Here is a 21016-nt window from a genome sequence, read left to right as displayed (position 1 = left end):
GTGATCCACACAGTCAAAGGCTTTGGCATAGTCAATAAAGCAGAAATAGATTTTTTTTTTTTTTTTGGAACTCACTTGCTTTTTTGGTGATCCAGCAAATGTTGGCAATTTGATCTCTGGTCCCTCTGTCTTTTCTAAAACCAGCATGAACATCCATATTGAACCATATTGAACATTCAATATGCTATTGGAGACCAGTGGAGAAATAACTCCAGAAAGAATGAAGAGATGGAGCCAAAGCAAAAACAACACCCAGTTGTGAATGTGATTAATGATAGAAGCAAGGTCCGATGCTGTAAAGAGCAATATTGCATAGGAACCTGGAATGTTAGGTTCATGAATCAAGGCAAATTGGAAGTGATCAAACAGGAGATGGCAAGAGTGAACATCAACATTTTAGGAATCAGCAAACTAAAATGGACTGGAATGGGTGATTTTAACTCAGATGACCATTATATCTCCTACTGTGGGCAAGAATCCCTTAGAGGAAATGGAGTAGCCATCATAGTCAACAAAAACATCTGAAATGCAATACTTGGATGCAATCTCAAAAATGACAGAATGATCTCTGTTTGTTTCCAAGGCAAACCATTCACTATCATGGTAATCCAAGACTATGCCCCAACCAGTAATGCTGAAGAAGCTGAAGTTGAACGGTTCTATGAAGACCTACAAGACCTTCTAGAATTAACACACAAAAAAGATGTCCTTTTTATTATAGGGGACTGGAATGCAAAAATAGGAAGTCAAGAAACACTTATAGTAACAGGCAAATTTGGCCTTGGAGTACAGAGTGAAGCAGGGCAAAAGCTAATAGAGTTGTGCCAAGAGAATACACTGGTCATAACAAACACCTTATTCCAATAAAACAAAAGAAGACTCTACAAATAGACATCATGAGATGGTCAACACCAAAATCAGGTGGATTATATTCTTTGCAGCCAAAGATGGAGAAGCTGTCTACAGTCAGCAAAAACAAGACTGGGAGCTTATTGTGGCTCAGATCATGAACTCCTTATTGCCAAATTCAGACTTAAATTGAATAAAGTATGGAAAACCACTAGACCATTCATGTATGACCTAAATCAAATCCCTACCAATTATACAGTGGAAGTGAGAAATAGATTTATGGGAGTAGATCTGATAGGGTGCCTGATAAACTATGGACAGAGGTTCATGACATTGTACAGGAGACAGGGATCAAGACCATCCCCAAGAAAAAGAAATGCAAAAGAGCAAAATGGCTGTCTGGGGAGGCCTTATAAATAGCTGTGAAAAGAAGAGAAACCAAAAGCAAAGGAGAAAAGGAAAGATATACCCATTTGAATGCAGAGTTCCAAAGAATAGCAAGGAGAGATAAGAAAGACTTTCTCAGTGATCAGTGCAAAGCAATAGGGAAAACGATAGAATGGGAAAGGCCAGAGATCTCTTCAAGAAATTTAAAGATACCAAGGAAACATTGCATGCAAAAATGGGCTCAATAAATGACAGAAATTGTATGGAGCTAACAGAAGCAAAAGTCATTAAAAGAGGTGTCAAGAATACACAGAACTGTACAAAAAAGATCTTCACAACCCACATAATCCTGATGGTGTGATCTCTCACATAGAACTTGACATCCTGGAATGTGAAGTCAAGTGGGCCTTAGGAAGCGTCACTATGAACAAAGCTAGTGGAGGTGATGGAATTCCAGTTGAGCTATTTCAAATCCTGAAAGTTGATGCTATGAAAGTGCTGCACTCTATATGCCAGCAAATTTGGAAAACTCAGCAGTGGCCACAGGACTGGAAGAGGTCATTTTTCATTCCAGTCCCTAAGAAAGGCCATACCAAAGAATGCTCAAACTACTGCACAATTGAACTCATCTCACATGCTAGTAAAGTAATTTCCACCTAATAAATAGTAAATAATCATCATGCCCTACTTTTAATGAACTTACCTGTTATGTATATGTGTCTTTATGTAAAAAAATAAAATCTAATAACTGTTCAACATGAACTGAATGGGAAGTTCGTATCATTATCATTGCCATCACCTAAGTTTTCATCATGTGGAACATTATGTGCAAGCTTTATATTGAAGTGGATAGCCTATCCTAAGTGAAGCGAAAGTTGCTCAGTCATGTCTGACTCTTTGTGACCCCATGGACTATACAGTCCATGGAACTGTCCAGTCCAGAGTACCGGAGTGGGTAGCCTTTCCCTTCTTCAAGGAATCTTCCCAACCTTGGGATCAAACCCAGGTCTCCCACATTGCAGGCAGATTCTTTACCAGCTGAGACATAAGGGAAGCCTAAGAATACTGGAATGGGTAGCCTGTCCCTTCTCTAGTGGATCTTCCCAACCCAGGAGTTGAATCCGGGTCTCTTGCATTGCAGGCAGATTCTTTACCAACTGAGTTATCAGGGAAGCCTGGATAGCCTATCCTAACACAGTCATAAAGTGAATGCAATATAAAATTAATGGTGTGTTAGTTTTCCTAGTGTTCTATATTGTTTTCAGAGTCATATTACTATACAATATGTCTGTTTCACTCATAATTGGAGAAAGCATGTATCAGCCTATCATCACAGGTGTTTTTTATAGTTCTATAATCAGAATATGACTGTAATACCATATGATATAAAAATTATAACAATTCTTCCATTAGTGTGTGCCTAGGGTACCATGAAGCAATCATATTGCAACCATAGCAATCATGGTTCTTCTTCATTATCATTGCATGAATTATTATACCTTTAAAGAAATATGAATCTTATTCACATTATCTTTTCATTTTTGATGTCTAGTGTTGGTAATATGTGTAAAATCTACAGTATTTTGTATCTTATAAGACAATATTGATGTCGGCACTGACAGGCAATTCATCTTGTGAATAGACAAAGTAGTCTTATGATAACAATAAAGTAAAGTACTGTAAATATATTTTTTCTTCCTTATGATTTTCTTAATAACATATTTCTTTATCTAGCCTACTTTATTGTAACAATACAGTATATAATGTATATATCATACAAAACACGTGTAAAGGCTCTAGTCAGCAGTAGGCTATTGGTAGTTAACTTTGGGGACAATCAAAAGTTATATATAGATTTTAAACTGTGCCCCTAACCCCCACATTGCTTGAGGATCAACTGTATATTATAGTCAGGAAATCAGGGAGGAAATTTCAAGTCCTTCTCTCATGGAAAGGAAACTAAAATACGTAATTTTTTAGAATGGAAAAATAAAAGAAACCTTTGACATTATACATTAGTGGCAAGGTTATAAGGAAAATTAGGTCACATATAGTATTATTTTTAAATTCATTTTCTCTGTGGCCAGTCTAGAGTTTATTTAAAATTCTATGTTGATGTATCTCTTTCTCAAATCTAAATAGGTATCAGTCTCTACCTTTCCCTGTTACAATTATTCGGTGATTGTTGCTGCTGCTGCTGCTGCTAAGTTGCATTTCCTTCTCCAATCTGTGACTATTAAAGCTTAAAAATATTACATTGAGAGTGTTAGGACATTCTCCAAGTCATCAAGTACTGAAACTACCAGAAAGAAATTTATGTAAGAATCATTAAGAAATGCCACCTGATAATAGAGCAATACAAAGCTAAGATAAAACAGTCTAATATTCTATAACTAGAGAAAATATTATTGCAGATAATTTAGAGGCACAAAGTATAAGACATTTTCCACTAAAGTGTCACTAGGAAATTAATAGAACAGCAAGAAAATAGGATTTAGTGAGAGAATGAGTGAGAGTTTAGGGACAAGAATAAAACCTCAGTGAAACTTAGAAAACCACAATGATAAAAATACAATTTTCAATAAAGATTTTGCAGTCTTAAATATGTTAAAACACACTATGAAGTTTTATACAGCAAAATTTATAGAAACCATAATGTGAAAACCATATCAAGAGAAAGAAATCATATTCACTTATTTTAGTGTATGAAAAATTTAGAAGAAAAATTAGCCAGAATGTAAAAGATTTAAAGAATTAATGTTTACATCAAATTAATAAAAATATAACTCTACTCTTAGAAGGAAAAATATCTTATTTTACAAGACTTATGAAATATTTTTAAATGAACATTTATTATCAGAAACAAATTCAACAAATTTTAAGAAATAGAAGTGAATTAGACAAAATTATCTGATCATCATATAATACACCTGTAATATTGACAATTAAACTACTCTTCTGCTTATAAATTTAATAATAAAGTACTTTTTAATCTTAATTCTAGTGGGAATAAAGCTAGACTTTAAGAACTTCTACAAAATAAAAGTACATACTTGTCAGAATATATGGAATATAAATAAAACATTGCTTATGAGAAAACATCATAACTTTGTAAATTTTTATGCAAAGTGTCCCAGAACTCTCAGTGTAATAATATCTTTAAAGTTTAACAATTGCAGAAATATAAATAGTGTAAAATTCAAAAAAAATCATTGAAATTTTAGTTTTTTTAACATATATTAATTTTATTAATCCTGAGTAATAAATTTTTGTTTGTTACTAGTAGTTTGCCATCTTTAGTTAGAGGGACTGAGCCAAAAATATATAATTTACAAATTATAATTTATAATTTATAAAATTATATTCAACTAAAACCCAGTTTACAAAATTATAAGAAATATACCTAAACTTTCCAATAATATTTTGTTTGTAGCATTTATATTTCTAAAATAGTTTAAAACTGAGACTTTTGAAATACCTGTATTTACATTCAGTAATTTAAAAAATAAACATAGTTTTTTAACAATATGTACTAGACATGGTATTTTACAACCTCTTGATGCTTTACTGCATTTCTCAACTGTTGCAGTTCTATTGGGGTCAAATGACTAGTTGTAGTCAATGAGTCGTGAGCGAATGGGACAGGACTATATAATTTCCATACGATGCAGTTAAGCTTGGTGAGCATCTCTATTTTGGTTTTGTTTTAATTAGCTTTTTGTTTATTTGGTTTTGCTTGTTTTCCTGCCCTATGGCCTTTTATATTATGACTCTGGAAGGCATACATAGAAGATGAAAGGAGACTCACCTCCCATGATTTTATGTGACCAAAAAACCTTACTGAGTTAGGTCACTGGATTTTAGGATCTGTTACTGCAGCATAGCTTATCCTATCTCTGGTTTCTCTTCAGATCGTATAAATCTTTCACCTTGCCTTACTAATACAACCTCAAACTCAGGAAGTTACAAATAATAAAACAAATGTAAGGAAAAAAGAAAATCAAATTAATGTTTAAATTTAGAAGAAAGAAAATAGTGTAATTTGAAAATTCAATAATTAGGTTGTTGAAAGAATAGCTAAAATTGCTAATTATTAACTGATCTAAAAAAAAAAAAAAAAAAAAACATTGAAAGCACAGTACCAAAAAGGAGAATCGGAAAATAATCATACATGCTGAAGAAAGTATAAGACTGGAGAAACTATCTATGAAGAGTAATAGAAATGAATTTAAAACCTATATTAATAAAATCATTTAACTTTTTTAAAAATATAAATTTCCAAAATCAATTCAGGAAAGGAAAACATAAGCAATATGTTTTATAAAGATTTTTTTTAATCAATATATAACTCCTTTCACTATTCCACCAAAAGTTTCAAGTCCAGATGAAAAGTTCTACCAGATATTTAAGGAACATTGTTACAACTGTCATTTCATCTCCTTCAGAGAATTGGAAAGGAATAATAACTCTTAAGCAACAAAACGTTGATTATTCCAACTCCCAAAGTTAGTACCTTCCATACACACAACAATTATAAACTGTCTCTCTGATGATCATGATTACCATTATTCTAGATAAAATATGAGCAAATCCAGCAATACGTTAAAGGACTGCTGCTGCTGCTGCTGCTGCTGCTGCTAAGTCTCTTCAGTCGTGTCCGACTCTGTGCGACCCCATAGACGGTAGCCCTCCAGGTTCCCCCATCCCTGGGATTCTCCAGGCAAGAACACTGGAGTGGGTTGCCATTTCCTTCTCCAATGCTTGAAAGTGAAAAGTGAAAGTGAAGTCGCTCAGTCGTGTCTGACCCTCAGCGACCCCATGGACTGCAGCCTACCAGGCTCCTCCGTCCATGGGATTTTCCAGGCAAGAGTACTAGAGTGGGGTGCCATTGCCTTCTCTGGCCTTAAAGGACTAATTCACCATAAAAAAAAGTCCTCCTTTGATATATCTGTTACAATCAGTGATCCTGTATTCCTGCATTGATCATTATCATCCAAAGTCCATAGTTTACATTAGAGTTCACTCTTCATGTTGTACAAACTATGAATTTTGACAACTATTTAATGATATGAGCTACCATAGTATATCATAGTGTCACTGCCCTAAAAATCCTCTATGCTGTCTGTCATCTCTCCTTCCTTCCATCTGATCTTCTTACTGTCTCCATAGTTGTGCCTTTTCCATAATGTCATATAAATATATATAGTATGTAGCCTTCATCAATAAGCTTCTTTCACTTAGTATCATTCATTTAGGTTTCCTTCATGTCTTTTAATGGCTTGTTAGTTCATTTCTTTTTGGCATTGAATAGATCCTATTTTCAGGTTGTGCCACAGCTTTTTAATTCATTCAACCTATTGAAAAGTGACTTGGTTACTTTCAAATTTTGACAGTTACGAGTAAAGAGGTTATAAACATCAGTATATAAGTTTTTGTATGGATATAAGTTTTCAACTCATTTGGGTAAATACCAACGAGTGTAACTGCTGAATCATATGGTAAGAGCATATTTGGTTTCTTAAGAAACCGCCATATTGTCTTCCAAAATATCTGTATAATTTTGCATCCCCCACTAGAAATGAATGAGAAATTTTTATTGCTCCATATCCTGGCCAGTATTTGAGTATATCAGCATTTTGAATTCCATCACTCTAATAGGTTTATAGTAGTGTTGTTGTTTTAGTTTGCATTTCCCTAATGGCATGTGATGTGGATCATTGTTTCATATGCTATTTGCCACTACATTGTTTTTAATATCTAAATGTTGCAAGCAACCTATATAGACCATAAGTAAAGTTAGGGAGAAACATTATGGTATATCCACATAGTAGAAAGCCTTGCAGCAATTATAATGAATGGGAATCACTATAATACACTCACATTTATGTTTTCTTATAATTAAGTGTTGAATAAAAATTCAATGAACTTAGTAGGCCATAGTATGTCATATTGTTTAAATAAAGGAAAATTAAAAAATGGTATATTTTTTCTATAATAATAATATTTCTAGAAGGATTCATAAGAAACTTGTCAGTATTTGTTTTTGAAAGGGGGGAAGGAAGGCTAGAAAAAAGTGGGAAGGTGAAATATTTATACAGTCTTCTTTCATGATGGTCTATCTTTCCAGGAGAGGTGATAGGTTGGTGCTGATCCATAACCTTACACTCTCTATTCCTTGGAAAAAGCAACATACATTTTCAAGTCATGTCTCAGGGTAGAGTTAAGAATTAAGGATGGCATATATGTGGAATTTAGAAAGATGGTAACGATAACCCTGTATGTGAGACAGCAAAAGAGACACAGATGTATTGAACAATCTTTTGGACTCTGTGGGAGAGGGAGAGGGTGGGATGACATGGGAGAAGGGCACTGAAACATGTAAATTATCACATGTGAAACGAATCACCAGTCCAGGTTTAATGCATGATACAGAGTGCTCGGGGCTGGTGCACTGGGATGATCAGAGGAATGGGATGGGGAGGGAGGGGGAGTGGTTCAGGATGGGGACACATGTACACCCATGGCAGATTCAAGTCAATGTATGGCAAAACAAATACAATATTGTAAAGTAAAATAAATAAACAGAAAAAAAAAAAGAATTAAGGATGAAGGAGTCTGTAGCAAAGGAATGTAACAAGACTAACTCTGACAGTGGCTCCGTAAACATCATCCTTTGTTCTGATCCTCTAGTGTAATAAAACTCCACTTGTGGGCTTGTGTGAATGGCAAAGAACACACTTATTTTTAGGTTTTTATTTTTTTCTTCCTCACATTGTTGTATCAGTAAACAAAAAAATAAAATGTTGAATTTAATCCATGTTAAAAATCAGTCTGAATAATTAGAAACAAAATTATCCTACAATGGAAAACTGATTTTGTTATAATTTTATGATGAGTGGTATATGAAGAATTTGTAAGTACAGCACTTTTTTGTCCTTCAATAACTGACCATATGGATACTTCTATTTATTTCTGATGAAATAATATGGTGAGTTCTCCATTGTCTATGTGCTCTGAAACTAGTAATATATATTTATGTGTAGCTTCTTTATAAGCCCTGTATTCTTTTGATTTCTCCTGGTGGCAATTTTAAACACTTTTTGCTGTATACTTACTCCCACCTACCCATAGTCCTGTACCTAAAGAAATAAATAACCCTTCATTTTGCCCAGAAGCACTCTTCAGCTGTTGAACCTGTAACTACCTACATCCTGTGGGACCTTGGTCACTTTTTTTTGCTTATGTCTTTAATTTCTTTCTCTACACCAATTTTTCTTTCTCTTTGAAAATATACCTAGCACAGTAGGTTCAAAAACACTTGATTTTATCAGCTTTTCATGTTTTCTTCCTTCCCTTTGCTAAATTATCTTGTATAATGTACCTAGATGTATTTCTCTCATTTATTCCTTCACCTTTTGCTGTCTAATATCCTCTGCCTGCCTTTGATGGAAATTGCTGTTTCAGTGGTTACCAGGAATGATTTCTCAGTCCATTTTTTTCCTCAGTCTTGTGTTCTGCTCTGCCATTCAGTAACTACGTTAATTTACATAAATGCTAAACCTCTCTACGGTTCAATTTTCTGATCTGTAAAATAGAGATGATAATAATAACGGTAACACTAGAATGTACAAAAAGTGCCTAGAACATAAAATGAGCTCAATCAACAATACTTTTGACTGTTAATACAGCACAGTGATTTCTTTCTCTGCAATTCTTGACCTTTCTCTTCAATACATGTCCTTTCCTTGAAACTTTTCATTATGAAATCTCATGTTGAATTGTCCTCTCTCTACCCACCATTTAGATTTCTATTTTTATTTCACCTTCCCTTGACCTTTTTCCCTTTGCCAATCCCTTATATTTAATTCAAAAATATCCATTGAGAACACTTTCCCCGTGGTCCAGTGGTTAAGACTCTGCCCTCCCAATGCAGGGGACATGGGTTCAATTCCTGGTCAGGGAACTATGGTCCGACATGCTAAAAAATAATGATAATTAAGTAATTAGAAAAATATATATTGAATACATAATTCATCTCAGACAATGCATACATTTTTCTCTTTATTTATTTACTTATTTTATTTTGCTCCTTCTCATCTTTCTGCAAGATGTCCATAGCAAACTCTTCTGTTCCTGAAGTTTCAACCATCACTATCAGGTAAATGCCTGCCAAATTTCTGCCACAGATATTTACCCAACGCTTCAAACCCATTTTTTTTTTCTTTGCTGTGCTCAATATTCCACTGCCTCTCCAAATCCATATATTCTTTCTCACTTATATCTGTTAGAGATATCTTCATTCTCTTAAACATTTGGTTTTAAAGTAGAAACAACCTTTTAACACTTCTAGTGTATAATGACTTTCTAGGTGCTATTGCTGATACCTCTACACTTTCTCTAACATCACCCATTCTATTTTTTCCATGCACACATCAAAGCTTAAGGTTAAGCCTATACTATTTCTCACTCAGAACTTTGTGTTGTCTACTGTTTTTATCCCTGACGTCTATTATCTTCAACCCATTCTACTCACATCTTCAGCTTCCTCTTACTTCATAAACTGGGACATGTACACAGACTTTGTAAAAATTTTTCAATGTCAATTTTTTTGTCAAAAACATTTGCTGTAATCAAACATTTTTTGAGGTTATTGAGCTCCTTGAATTAGCAATCAACACTTTATGAACTGTGACTTCAAACTGGCTTATTACTGCTTCAGGAGGAAGTTCTACCCTCTTTCTACCTATGCATTTATATAGGAACTGTATCTCACATGTGGGTAAATTCAACAAATAAAATTAAAACTGCATATACTCATAATTATCATTGAAAATTACCCATAAAACTCAGTATATATGTTTCTGATGAAAATTAACACATAAAACTCTATCGTGAAGAAAATAATATTTAGATGAAATAAAAATTATGGCATCCAGTCCCATCACTTTATGGCAAATAGATGGGAAAACAATGGAAACAGTTGACAGACTTTATTTTGGGGGGTTCCAAAATCACTGCAGATGGTGATTGCAGCCATGAAATTAAAAGATGCTTGCTCCTTGGAAGGAAAGCTATGACCAACCTAGACAGCATATTAAAAAGCAGACACATTACTTTGCCAACAAAGGTCCGTCTAGTCAAAGCTATGATTTTTCCAGTAGTCATGTATGTATGTATGAGTTGAACTATAAAGAAGGCTGAGTGCCAAAGAATTGATGCTTTTGAACTGCAGTGTTGCAGAAGACTCTTGAGAGTCCCTTGGACTGCAAGGAGATCCAACCAGTCTATCCTAAAGGAAATCAGTCCTGAATATTCATTGGAAGGACTGATGCTGTAGCTGAAATTCCAATACTTTGGCCTCCTGAGGTGAAGAACTGACTCTTTGGAAAAGACCCTGATGCTGGAAAAGATTGAAGGCACGAGGAGAAGGGAACAACAGCAGATGAGATGGCATCAATGACTCAATGGACATGAGTTTGAGTAAGCTTCAGGAGTTGGTGATGGACAGGGAGGCCTGGCATGCTGCAATCCATGGGGTTGCAAAGAGGCGGACACAACTGAGCAACTGAACTGAACTGAGAAATTAAATATAGAAAATACAATTTTATAGTGGATTCACACAGAAATAGAAGAGATCAAATTAAGGAGGAGTTGACTTGGTTCCTCTGCTTTTGAATATACTATCTAGGTTGGTCATAACTTTTCTTCCAAGGAGTAAGCGTCTTTTAATTTCATGGCTGCAGTCACCATCTGTAGTGATTTTGGAGCCAACAAAAATAAAGTCTGACACTGTTTCTACTGTTTCCCCATCTATTTCCCATGAAGTGATGGGACCGGATGCCATGATCTTCATTTTCTGAATGTTGAGCTTTAAGCCAACTTTTTAACTCTCCTCTTTCACTTTCATCAAAAGGCTTTTTAGTTCCTCTTCACTTTCTGCCATAAGGGCGGTGTCATCTGCATATCTGAGGTTATTGATATTTCTCCCGGCAATCTTGATTCCAGCTTGTGTTTCTTCCAGTCCAGCGTTTCTCATGATGTACTCTGCATGTAAGTTAAATAAGCAGGGAGACAATATACATCCTTGACGTACTACTTTTCCTATTTGGAACCAGTCTGTTGTTCCATGTCCAGTTCTAACTGTTGCTTCCTGACCTGCATACAGATTTCTCAAGAAGCAGATCAGGTGGTCTGGTATTCCCATCTCTTTCAGAATTTTCCATAGTTTATTGTGATCCCCACAGTCAAAGGCTTTGGCATAGTCAATAAAGCAGAAATAGATGTTTTTCTGGAACTCACTTGCTTTTTCCATGATCCAGCAGATGTTGGCAATTTGATCTCTGGTTCCTCTGCCTTTTCTAAAACCAGCTTGAACATCAGTAGTTCACGGTTCATGTATTGCTGAAGTCTGGCTTGGAGAATTTTGAGCATGACTTTAGTAGCATGTATGGATGTGAGAGTTGGACTGTGAAGAAGGCTGAGCACTGAAGAATTGATGCGTTTGAATTGTGGTGTTGGAGAAGACTCTTGAGGGTCCCTTGGACTGCAAGGAGATCCAACCAGTCCATTCTGAAGGAGATCAACCCTGGGATTTCTTTGGAAGGAATGATGCTAAAGCTGAAGCTCCAGTACTTTGGCCACCTCATGCGAAGAGTTGACTCATTGGAAAAGACTCTGATGCTAGGAGAGATTGAGAGCAGGAGGAGAAGGAGATGACCCAGGATGAGATGGCTGGATGGCATCACAGACTCGATGGATGTGAGTCTGAGTGAACTCTGGGGATGGTGATGGACAGGGAGGCCTGGCATGCTGCGATTCATGGGGTCACAAAGAGTTGGAACCAACTGAGCGACTGAACTGAACTGACTTGGTTTCAGTATCTATGCCCTTACACATTCCCATTCGATAGCAGAAATAAACACCATACTATTAAACTGTTTTCTCTCTCTTTTTCCTTTTACTTGCTTTTTCTTTTGCAGAGGATATATTTTTGAATGTTAAGGCTGTACACATAAGACAGCTGTTTATATGAAATGCCTTTTTTCTTGTGTGTCCATATCTAATATTCACTGCCACTCTTCAAAATCTCTTCCCAAATAACATCTTAATAAAGCTTTTTTCTGAGCCTTTCAATCACACATATTTTCTAGCTCTCTGAAATTCCGTAGCACTCTGTGATGGTTATATGGCTTTTATCTTATCCTTTTTTAACAGAACATTTGTCAGTACTAGACTTATTGCTCCACAAGGTCAGGGAGTTTTCTTTGTTTTTTTTCTACAGTGTTCAGTAGCTAGACAGGTACAAAGTACTCAATAAATATTTGCTGAATTGAAATGAAGTCAAATGTTGTTAAATAAATATGTATGTTTTATGGAGTGTAAAAATTACAGAAAAATTGCATTTAAAAAACCAATATTCAAAAAATAATATTTTAAAATAAATCCATTTGGATTTTTTCAAAGTACCCATATTCTTGATATTAACTGCCAGTCATATCCCAGAACAGAAATTGTCCTGTTATAGCCTGTTGTCTCTCATTAAGACAAAAGGAAGTTAAGCAGTTTACAAATTAATAAATCTCTCTCTCACTTTTTTTTTTTTAAATAGCCAAAACAATTTAGCAGAGACAAGCAAAATCTGGAAGTGATAATATGAATTCAGGAAAGTAACACATATTCTAATAACTCCTAGGAACTCTTAGTTTTTCTATACCTGTTGATTTTTTACTGACTTTTTAAAATTAAAAATAAATAAATTAATTTAAAAAAAATAACCTAAACTATGTATCTCAAGGATACACAAATCAAAATAGTCCTTACAATGTCCTGAGTGTATGAGAGAGAACAAATGTGATTTAAATGATTATAGTAGCTTCCATAATACCAGTGGCTGACTTTTGCTATTATCTGTTTGTTGTCATTGCTATTGTTGCTCAGCCATTCTTATTCTTTTTGCTCAAAGGACAAAACTACAGTTTCCACAAGAGTCCTGCCTCTTTATTAATCAATTTCAAAATATTATGTAGAGCTCAATTTGATAATAAACACTGAATTTTTCTAGCACATGATATCTCTTTAAAGAAGAATTAGTAAAGACAATTTGAACTTGGTTGACTTGGTTATTTGAATTTATTTGTGCACAGTTTTTTTTAAAGTTATTTTTAAAGATTTTGTTTTTTTGAGATATTGTGGATATTTATAATTTATAATACATTTTAATATTATTAGTCTTTATTTTGTTTTAAAAATATTAACTTGATCTGAGTTTCAGCTTTCTTATATATAAAGGAGGGAGCTTAGACAAGAATAGTTGTAATATTGAATTTTTTTTATTGTCACATCTAGTGATTTGACTATGTAAGGATTTGTCCTGCTGTAAATCGAGTAAAAATAAACAATCTTTCAGCATATTTACTAAGGTCATTTGCTTTTCAGTTTTACCCAATTGATGGTCATGAAATAGAAATTTAACTTATCATACCTGGAGTATCCTCTTACCTTCCTTTTGTATAAAAATTAAAACTAAACAAGAAAGGGAAAAGCAATTGTTTCAAACATCCCCTGCAAAATACCTGCGAAGAAAGAGCTATTGAAACTTGTAGATTTTATCTAAGCTGTTTATTTATATTTATTCATATATCTTGTAACATAGCAAAAGTAACTAGATTATAAACTCCTTGGGGACAGGGAATGTGTCTTATGACTTTTTTCATATTACCTAAAGTCTCTTGGAAAATATAAGGTACAGGGTAACCTCTGTATCTGTAGAAACTACCAGACTTTGTGGCATGTGTTATATGTTTCATATTTATCATTTTAAAATGAGCTAGTATTTTTTGAAAAATTATACAGAAATATAGTGGAAGGGAAAATAAAGTAACACAAAAGGTTTTAATGAAAAATTAATCTGTCTCCTACTCCCATGTACCTTAAGACTTCCCCACCAGAGGCAATCAGTTTTAATTATTTCCTGTGTAGCCCAGTGTTCTTTCCTGGAGAATCCCAGGGACAGGGAAGCCTGGTGGGCTGCTGTCTGTGGGGTCACACAGAGTCGGACATGACTGACACGACTTCGCAGCAGCAGCAGCAGCAACCCTCCAGAAAAACATTCATGTAGAGACAAGCCTTTATATGTGTTTATATTGACATATGTATGGAAATATTGTCACACATATTGCTAAACAGATAGTTCTAACATAAAAGAATATCTACAGCATACTCACTTGTAGTTCCTTTTTATTAATATGATAGGGAGATTGTTTTATTTTAACTTATGGAAAATTAACTCATTGTTTTTCACTCAAGTATATAATTTCAATGTATGGATGCATTGTAATTGATGTTGCCAGTCTTGCAGTCCGAATTTAACTTGTTACCAGACTTTTGCTAATATAGACAAAGCAGCAACACACATCCTCATTTATGTATTTTTGTACATTTGGGCATAATATACTAATGGAAAAATATTCTAATATTAGAATTACAGTGGTGGAGTTGATATATTTTTCATTACTAATTTCATAATATTGCCTTACAAAGAGATGATCCCAATCTGTAGCCCCTTTAACACTGGAGTTGTTTTTCATACCCTTGTCAAATTAATCTATGAACATTCAGCCTTTTATTTTTCTCCAGGTGGCCCATCAAGAATCCTAACAGCATTAATTCAGCCTTTTATTTTTCTCCAGGTGGCCCATCAAGAATCCTAACAGCATTAATTTCATAATTATTTATTCTCTACTATTTTGAATTGTCAATTTTTGTATATTAAAACCACATACATAAGTGACTTTACTTCTTTTGTCACTATGCTATTTAATTGTTGATGCATACTTATATTCTGTTATGACAAAATTTAACTGTTACTTTTAAAACATTTCTAAATATTTGGTATATATAGTTCCTACTCAGCAAACTGTCTGTATTTTTTAGAAGATGCCTCATAATATTTGCAGTTTTATTTTAAGTTTAGGATAAATTCATGGGATTAAAATAATAAAATTAAAATGGGATGAGATTAATTTGAGAAAAATAATACCTTTCTATTAATATATTTATCTCTGAAATCAAGCTATGTCTGTATTCAAGGCTTCTTTTTCTTTAAAATAAACTTTTGATGTTTTTCATACAAATAATGTACAGTTCTTATAGTTTAACCCAAAATACTTTGTTTTGCAGTAGATTTCTTGGCTGACCTTTTCTTCTGTTGTCTTTATATATATGGGACCTATTGATTTTTCTGTAGAGTTTTTGAAGCTAAATACACTTTTAAAAATTCTCAGTTTCTTATTCTAACTTAGTTTTACTGATTATAATTATGCAATTATATAAACATATAATGATATTATTTTCTAGTTTTATACCTAAGTCTTTCTACTATCTAATTGCACTACATAATATTTCCAGGTAACATAAAATATTAACATTGTTTTAGTTATGGTATTATGTGAAGATTTATAATATTCCTCCATTTATAATCAAAGTCATTATTGAAATATTCATCCATTCTTTTTTAAGAATATTATGATAAATAAATAACATTGAATATTATAGAATATGTTTATATTACATGCAGAACTGATCATTTATGTTTTTCTCTTATTTGACATATAGCATGGAAAATTGTTACCACATTTCTATAAGTGAAACATCTTTTCACCAGTATTCAAGTACATTAAAATTCAGTAGGTTTAAGTTTGAAGAAAACCTTTAAATACATAATGACAATTCAGTTAAGTTCAGTTCAGTCACAGTTGTGTCCAACTCTTTGCGACACCATGAATCGCAGCACGCCAGGCCTCCCTGTCCATCACCAACACGTGGAGTTCACTCACACGTCCATCGAGTTGGTGATGCCATCCAACCATCTCATCCTCTGTCATCCCCTTCTCCGCCTGGCCCCAATCCCTCCCAGCATCAGAGTTTTTTCGAATGTGTCAACTCTTCACATTAGGTGGCCAAAGTACTGGAGTTTCAGCTTTAGCATTATTCCTTCCAAAGAACACCCAGGACTGATCTCCTTTAGAATGAACTGGTTGGATCTCCTTGCAGTCCAAGGGACTCTCAATAGTCTTCTCCAACACCACAGTTCAAAAGCATCAATTCTTTGGCTCTCAGCCTTCTTCACAGTCCAACTCTCACATCAATATGTGACCACTGGAAAAACCATGGCCTTGACTAGATGGACCTTTGTTGGCAAAGTAATGTCTCTGCTTTTGAATACACTATCTAGGTTGGCCATAACTTTCCTTCCAAGGAGTAAGCTTCTTTTAATTTCATGAGTCACCATCTGCAGTGATTTTGGAGCCCAAAAAAATAGTTTGACATTGTTTCCACTGTTTCCCCATCTATTTCCCATGAAGTAATGGGACCAGATGCCATGATCTTCGTTTTCTGAAGCTTTAAGACAACTTTTTCACCCTCCCCTTGCACTTTCATCAAGAGGCTCTTTAGTTCTTCTTTACTTTCTGCTATAAGGGCAGTGTCATCTGCATATCTGAGGTTACTGATATTTCTCGCAGAAATCTTGATTCCAGCTTATGCTTCCTCCAGCCCAGCGTTTCTCATGATGTATGCTGCAATGTAAGCTAAATAAGCAGGGTGACAATATACAGCCTTGAAGTACTCCTTTTCCTATTTGGAACCAGTCTGTTGTTCCATGTCCAGTTCGAACTGTTGCTTCCTGACCTGCATCCAGGTTTCTCAAGAGACAGGTCAGGTGGTCTGGTATTCCCATCTCTCTCAGAATTTTCCACAATTTATTGTGATCCACACAGTCAAAGGCTTTGGCATAGTCAATAAAGCAGAAATAGATGTTTCTCTGGAACTCTCTTTCTTTTTCGATGATCCAGTGGATGTTGGCAATTTGGTCACTGGTTCCTCTGCCTTTTCTAAAACCAGCTTGAACATCTGGAAGTTCACAGTTCATGTATTGCTGAAGCCTGTCTTGGAGAATTTTGAGCATTACTTTACTAGCATGTGAGATGAGTGCAATTGTGCGACAGTTTGAACATTCTTTGGCATTGCCTTTCTTTGGGATTGGAATGAAAACTGACCTTTTCCACTTCTGTGGCCACTGCTGAGTTTTCCAAATTTGCTGGCATATTGAGTGCAGCACTTTCACAGCATCATTTTTCAGGATTTGAAATAGCTCAACTGGAATTCCATCACTTCCACTGGCTTTGTTGGTAGTGATGCTTTCTAAGGCCCACTTGACTTCTTATTCCAGAATGTCTGGCTCTAGGTGAGTAATCACACCATTGTGATTATCTTGGTCATGAACATCTTTTTTTGTACAGTTCTTCTGTGTATTGTTGCCACCTCTTCTTAATATCTTCTGCTTCTGTTACGTCCATACCATTTCTGTCTTCTATCGAGTCCATCTTTGCATGAAATGTTCCCTTGATATGTCTAATTTTCTTGAAGAGATCTCTAGTCTTTCCCATTCTGTTGTTTTCTTCTATTTCTTGGATTGATCACTGAGGAAGCCTTTCTTATCTCTTCTTACTATTCTTTGGAACTCTGCATTCAGATGCTTATATTTTTCCTTTTCTCATTTGCTTTCACTTCTCTTCTTTTCACAGCTATTTGTAAGGCCTCCCCAGACAGCCATTTTGCTTTTTTGCATTTCTTTTCCACGGACATGGTCTTGATCCCTGTCTCCTGGACAATGTCATGAACCTCTGTCCATAGTTCATCAGGCACTCTATCTATCAGATCAGTCCCTTAAATCTATTTCTCACTTCTACTGTATAATCATAAGGGATTTGATTTAGGTCATACCTTAATGGTCTAGTGGTTTCCCCTACTTTTTTCAATTTAAGTCTGAATTTTACAATATAATATTTTTCCATTTCTTTTTAATTTGCCCCACTCATTTTATGAGATGTTGATATGTAATCAGCCAATAACTAGTATTTGCCCTTTTAGGTAGATTTTTTATTCCCATTATACTTTAATATTGTATAATTTGTAAAACATAACTTTATTTAGAAGAAAAATACAAATATTCTGGAAAGGAATACTTTTCAATAAAGCAGTTTACAATGACAAAAATATTGCTCTCCAGGAATTTCACATTTGCTTTTGAAACATTCTGGCTAAATAATAATTTGTTTTTCTTTTAAAGTAAATAAAGAAAACATATTTCTCTAAATTTTGTCTGTATATATCTTAACTGCTAAAATATTTAGTAATATTTTATATTCTGTGAAAGGGCATGTACATAGTCTGAATATGAGAAGTTGAAATTTTAAGGTTATGAATGTAAAAAGAGAGACATTGTCATCTTAAAAAATAAGCATTTACTTAATTTTAGAGCTCCAGAAGACACTGATAGCATTTATATAAATTTAGGACTCTGAAAGGGACTTATACTACTATAAAATATATTTTAAAATTTGCTCTGGAAAGTATTGTAATTAGACTTTTAATTAGTTCCACTTTTTTTTTTTTTTAATAGAGTAAGTCAATAACTTGAAACTAAAGAAAGCATCAAGGCTTTCATGCTAAGAACACTGCTAACAATCAGGACAAGTACTACTCAAATTTCTTTGTGAAAATAAGCTGTCAAACTATCACCAAATAGATTTCTTGTTAATAGCAATTTGTTCTGCTCTGCCTGAAGACAATGATTACTTGTTATTACCACGGCTTAATTGCAAAAATTAAATGCATGTTGTTTCTATTTTCTTAAGGGAGATGCATCAGCAAAGCCTGGGTCTGTGATGGAGATATTGATTGTGAAGATCAATCAGATGAAGATGATTGTGACAATTTCTTGTGTGGACCACCCAAATACCCTTGTGCTAATGACACCTCAGTCTGCCTGCAGCCAGAGAAACTGTGCAATGGGAGACGGGATTGTCCTGACGGGTCTGATGAAGGCGACCTCTGTGGTATTGTACATTTCACTGCCTTGCTTCTCTCTGGAGACTAGAACCTTTTAGTGTACTCCTTGATACTCTTTCTAGAAGCATTAGCTCCTTCCAGTCATTCCTTTTAAATGTAAATTTTAGCATGAACCTTACTTATATTTTGCAGGTATGGTATATTTATTTGAAAATTTAAATATGATCATAAATTTCTAAAAATGAAGCAGATAAGTTTAACGTTCATCCAGCTAACCTAACAGTTGTATAGCTGTGTTCCTCATTTGGGTTTCCCTGGTGACTCAGAGGGTAAAGAATCTCCTGTATACAGGAGACCTGGGTTCAACCCCTGGGTCGCGAAGATCCCCTGGAGGAGGAAATGGTTACTGACTCTAGTATTCTTGCCTGGAGAATTCCTTGGGTAGGGGATAGACAAGCCTGGCAAGCTACAGTCTATGAGCTTGTGAAGAGTCGGACATGACTGAGTGACTAACACTTTTTTCACTTAAGATCTCTGAATATTCTATGTTGTTTCCACAACTGAACTGATTATTTTTTCGTCAGTGAGTCACTCAGAACAGAAGATTCCTGTTATTACTAAAGGAGATTACTGTTATTGCTAAACCCTGAGATGAAGTTTACTACCATCCAATAGATTTTGTCTGGCCTTCTGATCATTATACTAGAAACCATTTTTAGAAAGATAAAAGGAAGAAACTGGATAATGAAGTGAAAGTATTAGTCACTCAGTCTATTATTCAATTTTATACAATTTTCTCAGAAGTTTTTAGTTCTCATACAGTAGCTTTCTTTAGTATGCTTTCTCTAGTTAAAATGATTTCAATCTGATAGCTTTTGAGCTTTGAAATAACTTGCCACTAGCCATCTCCTTGTGCCACCAGCACATATAAAGCAATTACATTTCCTTCTCTGTGGGGAGATCAGAGATTTAACAAGGAGATTTTAAAAAATATGTTTTCCAGACAATAGTGAAGGTGACATCAATAGAGTAATGAAGAGTTTACAGAAGGATAAGAACAATAATGAGATGACTTGAGGCAGTAAGAAAATGACTTTAGGAAATTATGAAGCTACCTGATTGGAAATAGGAAGACAACTACATTTAAGTCTACAGTTATCATATTTTTATCTGAATTGAGCATTAATAGCATACTGAGTGATATAAAAAGACATATTATTTTTAAACTTTGTGCAATAAAATATCTTCCAAACAATCTGTGATTCTATAGAATAACCTTGAAACAGTAAATACAATAGCCTCCATTCAGCATTGCTAACATTTAAACAAGCAAAAGCTTTAAAAATTAAACAAAAAAATTGCAATTAAGGGATGACAGAGTTAGTTTACATGTATTCACTTCATTTTCTTCCAGCTTGTTCTCCCTGATAAAGTAGTTTGGTGGATGGAAAGATCTCTTACCTTACAGTATATGAAAATTGCCCGTGAAGTTTCTAAAAGAAGGAAACTATCGGCAGTATTAAAATTAAAAGTGTGCAATCATAGGAAAAAATGTGATTTTTGACAGGTTTGAATTCTCTTCTTCAATTATTTTGATTAAATCACCCAGAAAGGTGGCTCAATTTCTGGAATTATCAGTTTCTCCATAAAAAAAAATGGACATAATGATGTCTGTCAGGAAATCATGGTAATAATATCTAATGTATTTCAGGTATTGAAATAAATTAGTGGTTTTCTACCTTTTTTTTCACCTTTTGGGGTAAGTGAAGGAAACAAAAGATAATAAAGAGAAGATCTGTCATTAGAAAAGTGAAGAGAATCATAAGAAAATGTAACTTTATTTTCCTATCCTCTGCTCCTTCAATTGGGAAAATAGAAAAAGGAAAGGGAATTTCTTCTGAATTTATTTCTCTACTTCAAGATTGAAACT

This window comes from Oryx dammah, unplaced genomic scaffold, assembly GCF_014754425.2.
Source record: "Oryx dammah isolate SB20612 unplaced genomic scaffold, SCBI_Odam_1.1 HiC_scaffold_27, whole genome shotgun sequence".
NCBI classification, from domain to species: Eukaryota; Metazoa; Chordata; class Mammalia; order Artiodactyla; family Bovidae; genus Oryx; species Oryx dammah.
The sequence above is the reverse complement of the archived record's forward strand: the minus strand, read 5'-3'. Positions refer to the sequence as shown.